Source organism: Chiloscyllium plagiosum, unplaced genomic scaffold (assembly GCF_037043375.1).
Source record: "Chiloscyllium plagiosum isolate Xiang-an unplaced genomic scaffold, Cpla_swu_hap1 HiC_scaffold_27, whole genome shotgun sequence".
Taxonomy (NCBI): domain Eukaryota; kingdom Metazoa; phylum Chordata; class Chondrichthyes; order Orectolobiformes; family Hemiscylliidae; genus Chiloscyllium; species Chiloscyllium plagiosum.
Genome location: NW_028270165.1, coordinates 4,308,749 through 4,321,531, shown reverse-complemented (window position 1 = coordinate 4,321,531; position 12,783 = coordinate 4,308,749). Strand labels below are relative to the sequence as shown.

The 12,783-nt window shown below is 47.4% G+C and overlaps 1 long non-coding RNA gene across 1 annotated transcript; it reads left to right on the top strand.

The window, feature by feature from the left end:
- Positions 1–530: 530 nt before the first annotated feature.
- LOC148142906 (uncharacterized) lies at positions 531–12,783 on the top strand. Its single transcript, XR_015751054.1, has 3 exons — positions 531–684; positions 7,217–7,321; positions 12,294–12,783. It is a non-coding gene; the product is annotated as an uncharacterized LOC148142906 (long non-coding RNA).

The following is a 12,783-nucleotide window of genomic DNA, read 5'->3' as shown; positions in this document are numbered from 1 at the left end:
ACAGGGCTCTCCTTTTCACCTCCCTAAACAAAACACAATTAAAATTCCGGAGGCGGCTCAGGTTGTGGGGCACAGGCTCCCGCGGGAAGTACGGGACCTTGGGGCCAATGTGAAATTCCGTCCGGGCTGGGGTGAGCGCGGACGGGATCCCACCGCACACCTGAGCGTCCTCCAACTGGTGCACTACGTCGGGTCCGAGCACCGCCGTTTTAAGGCGTCGGATGGCGGTGGCCACGTACTGGACGTCTACCGCTGCCCTGCCTGCTATGTCCTGCGGCAGCGTCCAGCCCAGGCCCCCGGCACCCAGCACGTCCCCGACCCTGGTCACCCTCGCCGCCGCGGCCCTCCCCTCCGACAGCCACTCGAACCCGCGAGTACGGAGGTACGGATTCCTGAGCAACGGCTCCCTAGGAGAGTTTGTTTTTGTGAATGAGCAGTTGTAGCGCGAGGTGCTGTTGCTTGGTGACGGTGAGGCTCCCCCGGCCCCGCCCATCCCCCCGTGCAGACGTCACGCGGGGGCGAAGGCGGTTGGGAGGAGAAGTCGCTCGAGCGGGGAAGCGGCGGCCGTTAGGAAAATGGCGCCGTGCGGCCCGGGGCAGACACCCGTCACTGGGCACCGCCGCCTTCCTGGCGCAGCTGCTGTGTCACGGCCACACCGGCCGGCTGTACAGCAGGCAGGAGCCGGTGAGCATTCTGGAGGCGGATGGGGTTAAGGGCCTGCTTGGGAACTCGTCGGCCGCCTGGGTGGTGGAGTTCTACTGGTCGTGGGGCGGCCCCTGTGTCAACTATGGGGCCACCTGGAAGGTCCTGGGCCCGGGAGGTGAAAGGTGAGGCAGGTTGTGGGGGGACGGAGGGGAAGGAATGTGGGGCCTGTCCTGTCATAGTGACATTTTACACTCACTTTCCATCTGCTTTTACTGGCGCTTGTGCTGTTTACCCCTCACTGTGTGTTCAATCCTTGTGCTGTTTGCCCCTCACTGTTTGTTTAATCCTTGTGCTGTTTGCTCTTTGCTGTTACTTGTGCAATTGCTGAGGTTTGTGTGTAAATACTAGTGAAGGAGATTATGCACCAGCATGTATATGTTCCTCAGTTATTGAAGGGGCAGGACCTGTTGAGAATGGTTAGTAAAGTATGTGGTGTACTAAGCCTTGTCAACATGGATATAGTTAGTTATTTGTGAAAGTATACTCTTTATTATTTAGATTCGGAGATGTACAGCACAGAAACAGACCTTTTTGGACCTCCCCATCCATGCTGACCAGATATCCGAAATTAATCTAGTCCCATTTGCCAGCACGTGGCTCACATCCATCTAAATCCTTCCTATTCAGATGCCTTTTAAATGCTGTAATTGCACCAGCCTCCACCACTTTGCCAATTGAGACACAGGCATGGTCCAACTTTTTCAGCGTCTGTCTTCTCCCTGGATTCACTCCCATTCTTTTCAGTTGCTCCAAGTCAACAATTGAACCCCAGAATGAAACGTAAATGGAAAAGGGGGATCATTCCAAACATGCACCAACCCATGCTCTGATTGGAAAAGTTGCCCCTTCAATACCTTTTGTATCTTCCTGCTTTCACCCTAAATCTATGCCCTCTAGTTCTGAATTTTACCCCAACACTGGGGAAAAGACATAAAAACATTGAGCAACCAGACAAATGCAAAAGCTATAAAACATCGAGCCACATGGGGGGGGGGGGGGGGGGAGAATTATGGCTCTACCCTTTTTGTTCTGATTAGCATTTGTACACCTAATATCTGTCAAGAACACCAGCATCGCCACAGAGCATATTGTGTACACTCCTCAGTGTCAAAACACAGGGCGCATGATTGCCGGCGTCACCAAAACATTGGGCATGTTCCTCGCTGTCGGCAGATAAAGGGCGAGACCTACTTTTGATGGACAAATAAGGAGCACTGGAGGACCGGAAGGAGACTTGTCCTCCTGACGTTCAGATCTCCCCTATCGGTGAATGCGGAAGGTGGACCATGAGCTTCTGAAGCTCCTGCTCTTCTCTCTGAATGAAGAGCTTCACCCCAGACTGCAACTTCCTTCCTCTGTCCAATATCTGTGAGTATGGCACTCTCTTCTCACCCCCTTTTCCATTTATTGACTTGGAGCAACTGAAAGGAATGGGAGTGAATCGAGGGAGGAGACAGACTCTGGAAAGGTTGGTCCAGGCCTGTGTCTCAATTGGCAAAATAGACAGACAGGAGATTGGAAGAACGCAGCAAGCCAGGCAGTAACAGGAGGTGGAGAAGTCGACATTTTGGGTGTAACCCTTGTTAAGGACTGGGGGTGGATACAGGGAGAACTGCAGAACAAGGGTGTGCTGGGGGCAGGGTGATGAAGTGGGGATAGGTGGAGACAGGTAGAGTGTACGACCTGGTTGGTGAATGGGAGGAAGGAATCTAGTTGGTGGCAGGCTGGGAAGGGAGTTGTGGGATGAGTAGGCAGGTTATTTGAAATTGGAAAATTCAATGTTGAATCCTCCGGGCTGTGGACTGCTCAGGCAGAAGATGAGGTGTTCCTCCAATTTGCGGTTTGGTTCATTGTGGCAATGGAGGAAGCTAAAGATGGTCATGTCAGAAAGGGAATGGGAAGGCGAATTAAAATGGATGGTGACTGGGAGGTCCGGTCGGCCTTTGCAGACGTGGCTGTGATGCAAGTTTAAACCCAGTCTCCCCGATGGAGGGAAGACCACAGTTGGCAAACACATGGCAAATACAGTACCCCAATGTAAAGTTACAGCCTTTGCTGTGAAAATAAACAGAAAGGTGTATTGTTTAAATGGTGATATATTGGGATATGGAGAAAGTGAGGACTGGAGATTAGAGTCAAAAAGTGTGGTGCTGGAAAAGCACAGCAGGTCAAGCAGCATCCGAGCAGTAGGACAGTCGAAGTTTTGGGCACAAGCCCTTCATCAGGAATGACGCGTGGATGTTCAGAGGGGCATCAGTGTCCTTCTGTGCCAGTTGTCAGACAGGTGCAGCAGGCAATGAGCAAGGCGAGTGGCGTGTTAGCAAGAGGAATTGAGTTCAGAAGTGGGAATGTCTTCCTACAGTCAGGGGGTCATTGAATATATTCAAGGCTGAGTTCATCTGATTTTTATGTGGATGTTTATGGGGATGGCAAGAAAATGGTTTTAAGACAAGTATAGAACAGTTTGAGTCAGACAGCACAGAAACAGACCCTTCAGTCCAACTAGTCCATGTTGACTGTTCTCAAACTAAACCAGTCCCACCTGCCTGTGTTTTGGCCCATATCCCTCTGAACATTTCCTAATCATGTACTTATCCAAATGTCTTTTAAACATTGTAACTGTACCTGCATCCACCACTTCCTCTAGACATTCAGTCCACACAAAATTGTGCCCTTCAAGTCTTTTTAAAATCTCTTTCTCCTCTCACCTTCAAAATTTGCTCCCTTGAAATCCCTACCCCGGGGAAGGACATCCATCGTTCATCTCCTCAGTCCCCTCATGATTTTATAAACCTCGATAAGGTCACCTCTCCACCTCCTATGCTCCGGTGAAAAAGTCCCAGCCTATCCACCTAGATGTAGATAGATCCATATCCTGTCATGATCTGTTCAATGCTGCTACCAATTCTCACGGAGTGTCCACGACAGCAAGAGTCCACAAGACAAAGGAAGAAATTAGGCCACCAGGTCTGCTCATTCCATTCAATTATGGTTGATCAGTTTCTCAATCCCTTTCTTCCACTTTTAGCAAAGTGAAAATGGAGAGAGTGAATGTGGGGTGGAGATTTTCAGCTTAGAGGGAATGAGAGAGGAAAGAGAGTTCACTATAAATTAGAATTTATGGGATCGGTAGGTGAGCCGAAGAGTTGCAGTTGGAGTTTAATTTGGAGAAATCGGAGGTTTACATTTTGGTCAAGCAATCCAGGAAGGACTGACATTTAAGGGGAGTGTTGCAGAATAAAGAAACCTTGGAGTGCAGGTTCATAGTTCCTTGAAAGTGGAGTCTCACGTGGAGAGAATAATGAATTTAGTTTGCTTCATTGTTCAGGGCATTGAGTATAGGAGTTGGAAGGTCATGTTATACATCCTTCCCTCTTGAACGTGTGGTATCTAACTGCTTAATTGTTTCTAGTGAATACAGCCCACATCTCCTGCTGCTGCCATAATATGGTTTGTTTGGAAGCACTAACTTTCAGAGTGCTGCTCCTTCAGGTGGTTGTGGAGACGAAGGTCATGATCACAGAATTTATAGCCAACGGAGTCCAGTTCATGGAGATGTGATACATTAAACAATTTAGATTAAATCTTCCATCTTTTAGAATGGGGCTCTGTTCTTTGGTATGTTAATCCCAGAACTTGTTTTCAGTAACTTTCTCAAGAACGTAATTTAAATGCAGAGCTTTTCTATCAAAAATGTCAGGCTGACGCGACATTGGGACCCAGACAGAATTCACACCTATTGGTGGGTCGGCTGGGACTTTTTTCACTGGAGCACAGGAGGTTGAAAGGTGAAGGTATCGGGTGCCTCATTAGCAAGTTTGCACATGGTACTCAGATTGATGGAATATCAGATAGTGAAGGGGACTGTCAGATGATACAGTAGAATATAGATTGGAGAGTTGGGAAGAGAAATGGCAGATGGAGTTCAATCCAGACACACGTGAGGTGATGCATTTTGGAAGATGCAATTCAAGAGCGAGCTATACAGTAAATGGAAAGGTCTTGGGGGAAATTGATGTACAGAGAGGTCTGGGTGTTCAGGTCTATTGTTCTCTGAAGGTGGCAACGCATGTCAGTAGAGTGGTCAAGGCAGCATACAACACGCGTTCCATCATCGGACGGATTGAGTAAAAGAGTTGGCAGGTCATGTTAAAGTTATAAGATTTTGGTTCGGCCACATTTGGAATACTGCGTACAATTCCAGTCGCCAGATTTCCAAAAGGATGTGGATGCTTTGGAGAGGGTGCAGAGGAGATTCACCAGGATGTTGCCTGTTATGGACAGTGCTAGCTATGAGGAGAGGTTGAGGGGGGGGGGGGGGACTTGATTGAGGCCTATAAAACCATGAGAGGTGTAGACAGGGGTAGATAGGAAGAATACTTTTTCCCAGAGGGGGAGACTTAATTACTAGGGGTCACGAGTTCAAAGTAAGAGGGGAAAGGTTTGAGGGAGATAAACATGGAAAGTTCTTTACGTAGAGGGTGGTGGGTGCCTCAAATGCATCGCCAGTGGAGGTGGTAGGGGTGGGATCGATTTCATCATTTAAGATGTATCTAGACAGATATATGAATGGGCAGGGAGCAAAGGGATACAGATCCTTAGAAATTAGGCAGCAGGTTTAAATCGAGGATCTTGATCAGCATAGCCTTGGAGGGCTAAAAGGCCTGTTCCTGTGCTGTAAGGTTCTTTGTTCTCTTGATAGAGGTTGACAAAACCATGAGGGGCATAGATAAGGTGAATGGCCTGTGTCGTTTCAAGATTAGAGAGCAAATTAAGGGGAGAGGAGAAAGATTTTAAAAACACATGAGGAGCACCTTTTTATTAACAGCGAGTGGTTTGTGTGGAATGAATGTCCAGAGGAAATGGTGGATGCAGGTTGAGTAACAACGTTTAAAGGACATTTGGATAAGTGCATGAACAGGAAAGGTTCAGAGGAATATGGGCCAGACACAGGCAGGTGGGACTAGTTTAATTTGTGAATATAGTCAGCATGGACTAGTTGGGCTGAAGGGTCTGTTTCTGTGCTGTCTGACTCTATAACTGTTCTATACTGGTCTTAATCATTTTACTTGCCTTCCCCCATTAACATCCACTTCATTGTTGTTCTAAAATCAGATGAACTCAGCCTTGAATATATTCAATGACCCCCTAACTTCCGGAAGACTTCTGAACTCAATTACTCTCGCTAATATACCACTTGCTTTGCTGATTGCTTGCTGCACCCATTTGACAACTGGCAGTGAATTGTGTGGAAGGACACTGAGGCCCCTTTGTATATCCACACAGCATTCCTGATGAAGGGCTCATGTCTGAAATGTCGATTTTCCTGCTCCTCTGATGCTGTCTGACCTGCTGTGCTTTTCCAGTGCCACACTTTTCGACTCTGATCTCCAGCATCTGCTGTCCTCACTTTCTCCACATCCCAATATATCACCATTTAAACAACGCACCTCCTTTCAGCAGTTATTTTTTCATAAGAGGCTATAACTTCACACTGTGGGACTGCATTTGCCGTGCGTTTGCCAATTGAGACTCAGACCTGGACCAACGTTTCCTGACTCTGTTCCCTCCCTGGAATCACACGCTTTCTTTTCAGTTGCTGCAAGTCAACAATTGAACTCCAGAATGAAAAAATGAAATGGAAAAGAGGTTAAGAAAAGAGAGTGCCGTACTCACAGATGGTGGATAGAGGAAGGAAGTTGTAGTCCGAGATGAAGCTCGATCTTCATTCGGAGAGAGAGGAGCAGCTTCAGAAGCTCATGGTCTACCTTCCGTTTTCAGACAATTGGGGAGCTCTGATTGGCAGGAGGACCAGGCTCCTTGCGGTCCTCCCTGGCTTCCCATTAGTCCATTTGAAGAAGGATTTGCGCCGTTTCTGCAGACAGTGAAGACAGTGGTTAACGAATATAAATGAGAGGAATAACCTAAGAGGGTTTGCCAAATATAAGGGTCAGGAGGAAGGGTCCCAGATAGTTGCTCTAACCGGTCCCGTAGCGGTGGAGGAAGTCGAACATGCCATTAAGGCGATGGACGTGAAAACCGCTGCGGGGCCGGATGGAGTGACGATGGGAGATATAATTAAAGTTTTCAATAAGGATAATTCGCTGCTGCCCAGGATATATTCTATTTGGGTTATAAAGGGCAAGATTCCTGACCAACTTAAGGTCAGTAGGACAGTGCTTATTCCAAAAGTTTTGCTGAACCGGCGAACATGCGCAGTATGATCTATGGAGATACTGTTCCTGACGGATTTAAAGTGTCCAAATGTCACATTTTCTCCACCCTCCTCCCCACCTTCGCTCGACATAACTGCGCGCACCCCTTGCTATTTTTGATGTTCATCTTACCTACACCCCTCATGATTTTATAAATTCAATGAGGTCACCCCTCAACCTCCTGTGCTCCAGTGAAAAGAGTCTCAGCCTCTCTTTCTAACTCAAACCCTCCAGTCTTGGTAACATCCTGGTAAGTCTTTACCGAACCCCCTCTAATAGTATTCTTCCTATTACAGGGCCACCAGAAGCGTTCTCAGTACTCTGCAAGTGGCCTCACCAACATCTTGTACAACATCTAAATGATGTCCCAGCTCCTTTATTCAATGGTGTGAACAATTAAGGTAAGTGTGCTGAATGCCTTCTGAACCACCCTTCCAACCAGTGATGCAACTTTCAATGAAGCATGTACCTGAACCCCCCCCCCCCCCAAATCCCTCTGTACAAGCCCTGCCCTTCCTTAATTCCTTGCAAAATGCAACCCCTCACTTTTATCTATACCTCTCTCATACACATGCTGTCTCTCAGACGTACACCCCGCTCCCCCCCAACACACACACCCTCTCACAGGCTTATACTCCATCACACTCACTTTACCAAGCATGTGCACACATACTCTCTTACATGCACTCTCACACACGCACACGTACCTATAACGATGGGGTGAATTTGCATTTGCAGAGTTATATGTGCAATTTTGCGCAAAAGATGCACAATATGCAGTTGGTCAATCCATGTAATATTTTATAAATTCCTACTTTGGAAATAGAACAAGTCCGATTTAAGATTGGGATACTGACACACCTTTCATGCATTTTCTGGGCTGAGATGTCACCTGTTTTAAAAGAACCTTAAGTGATCTTGAGAATATGACTTAATAGTAGCTCTGGGATGTTCACATTAATGAACTACAACCTACAACCCATTCTAAAAGATGAAAGACTTAACAGCAATCTACATTTGTTCAATACATCATGTCAGTTGCATGATACTCGATCTTTTGCTATAAACTCTGTCTTATGATCCTGCACCACAGCTACCCGATGAAGGAAAGCTAGTGCTTCCAAATAAACCTGTTGGATTATAACCCGGTTTCGTGATTTTTAAACTTTGTCCAACCTAGTCCAATACCCGCATCTCCACCTCGTTTCTAGCGAACATAGCCCATTCCTCCCAGTGCTGCCAGTAATCTGCTGAGGAAACGATGCAGTACCTGCACTCCTGAAAAATGTACAATTTCTAATGATCTTAACTACTAATTCACTGCTCCATCTGATACACGACATTGGAAACTCAGTGCAGGAGGCTGAAAGAATGAGCAGCTTTAAAACAAAAACAGCTTGGAGCTCATAGCTTTCAATGAGAGCCTGAGCCTGGCAGTACGTTAAGGTAACCTTTATTGTGACCCAACATTGTTACAGCTTCAGATTCCCCCAGCAAAAAGGCAGAGAAAGAGTAGCTGATTTTTTTTTTAAACAGCTCCGGGTCAAAGTGCATATATACCCGCCACCTCACTTTCTTTACTATTGGTCAGCACCGAGTTGTCCCTTTGTAATTGGATCCTTGGTACTTGTTGTGGTTCTGTTCGCCGAGCTGGGAATTTGTGTTGCAGATGTTTCGTCCCCTGTCTAGGTGACATCCTTAGTGCTTGGGAGCCTCCTGTGAAGCGCTTCTGTGATGTTTCCTCCGGCATTTATAGTGATCCTTGGTACAGCCGCAACCCGTAGGAAATATTGCCTCACTCGGCAATTTCAACCCATACATGTCTCCAAGTAAGTTTCTCTTTGCGCATTTGCTGTTGGGGGGGCAGTGTAGAGTCAAAAACACTGCTGTGCGTCTGGAGACATGTGTAGGCCAGACCGGGTAAAGGATGCAGTTGGGATGACTGAGTGAATCCTTTTCCTCCAATGACAGTTTCCTTCCCTAAAAAGGAAGTGAGTGAATCAGATGGAGGTTTTCTCCTCCCACCACACCTCCCCACCACCCCCTGAAAAATGGTTTCACCGTTAAATTCCGAACTCCAGATTTCTGACCAGATTCCAAATCCGCCATCTGTTAACGGGATTCAAACCAGTGAGTCCCCAGAACTGGGTTGATAGTCCAGTTGATTATTGCACTGAGCCGTTGCTCCTTTAATCCCCCTGCGATGGTACGTGAACTCGCTGGCGCCTCCGCAGGGGGGAGGAATGGGTGAAGCTACTCCCGCACTCGGGGCAGCTGAAGGGCCTCTTCCCTGTGTGGACCCGCTGGCCTGTCAGCAGGGCGAAGGCCTGGATACAGCCCTTCCCACACTCAGGGCAGCTAAAGGGCCTCTCCCCCGTGTGGACTCACCCGTGGGTCAGCAGGTGGGATGAATTTTTAGATTAGATTTTAGATTAGATTACAGTGTGGAAACAGGCCCTTCGGCCCAACAAGTCCACACCGACCCGCCGAAGCGAAACCCACCCATAACCCTACATTTACCCCTTACCTAACACTACAGGCAATTTAGTATGGCCAATTCACCTGACCCTGCACATCTTTGGATGGTGGGAGGAAACCGGAGCACCCGGAGGAAACCCACGCAGACACGGGGAGAACGTGCAAACTCCACAATGTCAGTCGCCTGAGGCGGGAATTGAACCCGGGTCTCTGGCGCTGTGAGGCAGCAGTGCTAACCACTGTGCCACCGTGCCGCCCACTAATTGCTGAAGCCCTTACTGCACTCGGGGCAGTATAATGACCTCTCCCCGGTGTGACAGTGCCGAATAGTCTCCAGGACAGACTGGGCACAGAAGCCTTTCCTGCAGTCGCCACACTTCCACGGTTTCTCCATGGCCGAACCTTCAGTCGCGCACACACACGTGTACAGCCCCTCCCTACCGTGAATTCCTCTTTCCAGTCTGTGTAACTGTTTTCGGCTCCACATACACTGGGCGGCAAGAGGGGGCAGGGCAAGGCCAACAGCAGGCTCCCACACTACACCGGAGTTGCCTTGCACAGTTTGCAAAACTCCCTTCCCCATCAGAGAATCCCCACAGTGTAGAAGACTCCACACCAACCCTCCGAAGGGTAACCCACCCAAACCCATTCCCCGACCCGTACTGCTCAACATTTACCCCCTGATTAATGCACCTAACCTGCACATCCCTGAGCACTCTGCGTAATTTCGTACTGTCAATCTACCTGAACCTGGACAAAGTTAAAAATTACACAACACCAGCAGTTTGTTTGGAAACACTAGCATTCGGAGCACTGCTTCTTCATCAGGTGGTTGTGGAGAATAAGATCATAAGGCACAGAATGTATGAAAAACATTAGTGTCCTGCCACTGAAATGATATATTGAACAATCCTGGATTGTTAAGTCTTTCATATTTTAGAATAGATTGCAGTAATCATTAATCTATAAATTCCAGAACTTCCTGTCAAGCATCTTCATGATAGCCTAAGGTTTTCATAACAAAAGGTGACATCTCAGCTCGGACAATGCATTAAAGGTGAGGTCAGAGTCTGTCTGTCGTCCAGTTTCAGTCAGACTGGTTATAGAGTCAGCACGGAAACAGACTCTTCGGTCCAACTCTTATATGCCAACTAGATATCCCAACTGAGCTGAAAATGTGTTGCTGGAAAAGCGCAGCAGGTCAGGCAGCATCCAGGGAACAGGAGAATCGACGTTTCGGGCATAAGCCCTTCTTGGATTTCTGAAGAAGGGCTTATGCCCGAAACGTCGATTCTCCTGTTCCCTGGATGCTGCCTGACCTGCTGCGCTTTTCCAGCAACACATTTTCAGCTCTGATCTCCAGCATCTGCAGTCCTCACTTTCTCCTCCAACTAGATATCCCAACCCAATCTAGTCCCACCTGCTAGCACCTGGCCCATATCTCTCCAGTTGCCTCTTAAATGTTGCAATTGTACCACCTCCACCACTTCCTCTGGCAGCTCATTCCATACACGTTCCACCCTCTGAGTGAAAAAGTTGCCCCTTAGGTCTCTTTCATATCTTTCCCCTCTCACCGTAACCCTATGCCCTCTAGTTCTGAACTCCCCCACCCCAGGGAAAATACTTTTTCTATCTATCCTATCCATGCCCCTCATGATTTTATAAACCTCTATAAGGTCAACCCCCAGCCTCTGATGCTCCAGAGAAAACAGCTCCACATGTTCAGTTTCTCCCGAAAGCTCAAATCCTCCAATCCTGGCAATATCCTTGTAAATCTTTTCTGAACCCTTTCAAGTTTCACAACATCTTTCCGTTAGGAAGGAGACCAGAACTGCATGCAATATTCCAAATGTGGCCTAACCAATGTCCTGTACAGCCGCAACATGACCTCCCAACTCCTGTACTCCATACTCTGACCAATAAAGGAAAGCATGCCAAACGCCATCTTCACTATCCTGTTGACCTGCGACTCCACTTTCATGGAGCTATGAATCTGCACTCCAAGGTCTCTTTGTTCAGGAATACTCCCTAGACCTGAAATCCAAGCTGACACCAGACTACCCTGTGATCAGTGCTTTGATTAGCAGTGCCAACCCTCTGCCTTTACCGAGCTTGCCATATGACTATTCCCTCTAGATTCAGGATCCAATCCTTGTCATCCTGAAGCCATGCCTCTGTAAGGAGTCTCAGATCATAATTATTCTCTTCGATGTGTGCAGTCAATTTTGTTACAATGCAACGCACATCAGACATGCCGTTTCCAGTTTCAATTTTTGTGATCTTCAGAATCCAGTTTTGATCGCTGGTACATTTACTCTCCTTGTCCCTTTCTATTGTTTTCTGATCATTTTCCACATCACTACATTGCTCACTGGCCTTGATTTGGATTGGCCATGCTAAATTGCCCAGAATGTCCAGGGATGTATAGGTTAGATGGGTTAGCCATGGGAAATACAGGGTTATAGTTTCATAGTAATAGAAGCAGGAGTAGGCCATTTGGCCTGTCCAGCCTGCTCCACCATTCATTAAGATCATGGCAGATATATCCATCGATTCAGCTCCTCCTCCCTGCATTGTCCTAATTACCCTAATTCCCTGACCACGAAAACCCATCCACCTGTGTCTTGAATGTACTTAATAAAGCTGCCTCTCTTCGTTGGGCAGAGAATTCCATAGATTGACTGCTGTGTGGGAAAAGCAGTTCCTCCTCATCTGTCCTAAATCTACCCTCCCCCACCCCCTCAACTTGAGGCCTGGTCTCATCCACCAGCAGAAATGACTGGATAGGGCACGGCTTCATTCCCACAGTGCAATGAATTCCCGCTTTCTACCAAAATCCCAGATGTACTCCCTCACTCAGTTGCTGTCTCACAAACTTCTTTTAATCCTATTAAGGGCACAACATCTTGGAAAGCTACTCTGAAAGTCCAACCACACTTCTGCATTCACCGAAGACAATTACAACATGGAAACAGACCCTTCAGCCCAACTCATCTGTGCCTAACAAGATATCCTAAATTAGTCTTGTTTCATTTGTCTACATGTGGCGCATATCCCTCTAAGCTCTTCCTATTCATGTACCCCTCCAGATGCCTTTTAAATGTTGTGGAAGGCAAGAAAATAGTTTGAAGACCACGACAGAACAGTTACAATCAGACAGCACTTCAGCGCAACTATTCCATGCTGACTATGTTCTCAAACTAAACTAGTGCCACTTGCCAGTTTTTGGCCCATATCCATCCGCACCGTGTCTGTTCATGTACTTATGGAAATGTCTGTTGCATCTGTGCGTGCATCCACCACATCCTCTTTACATTCACTCCATATATGAACCACTCTGTTTATAAACAAACCTTTTCTGATTCTGTCCACTCCGTAAATTCAT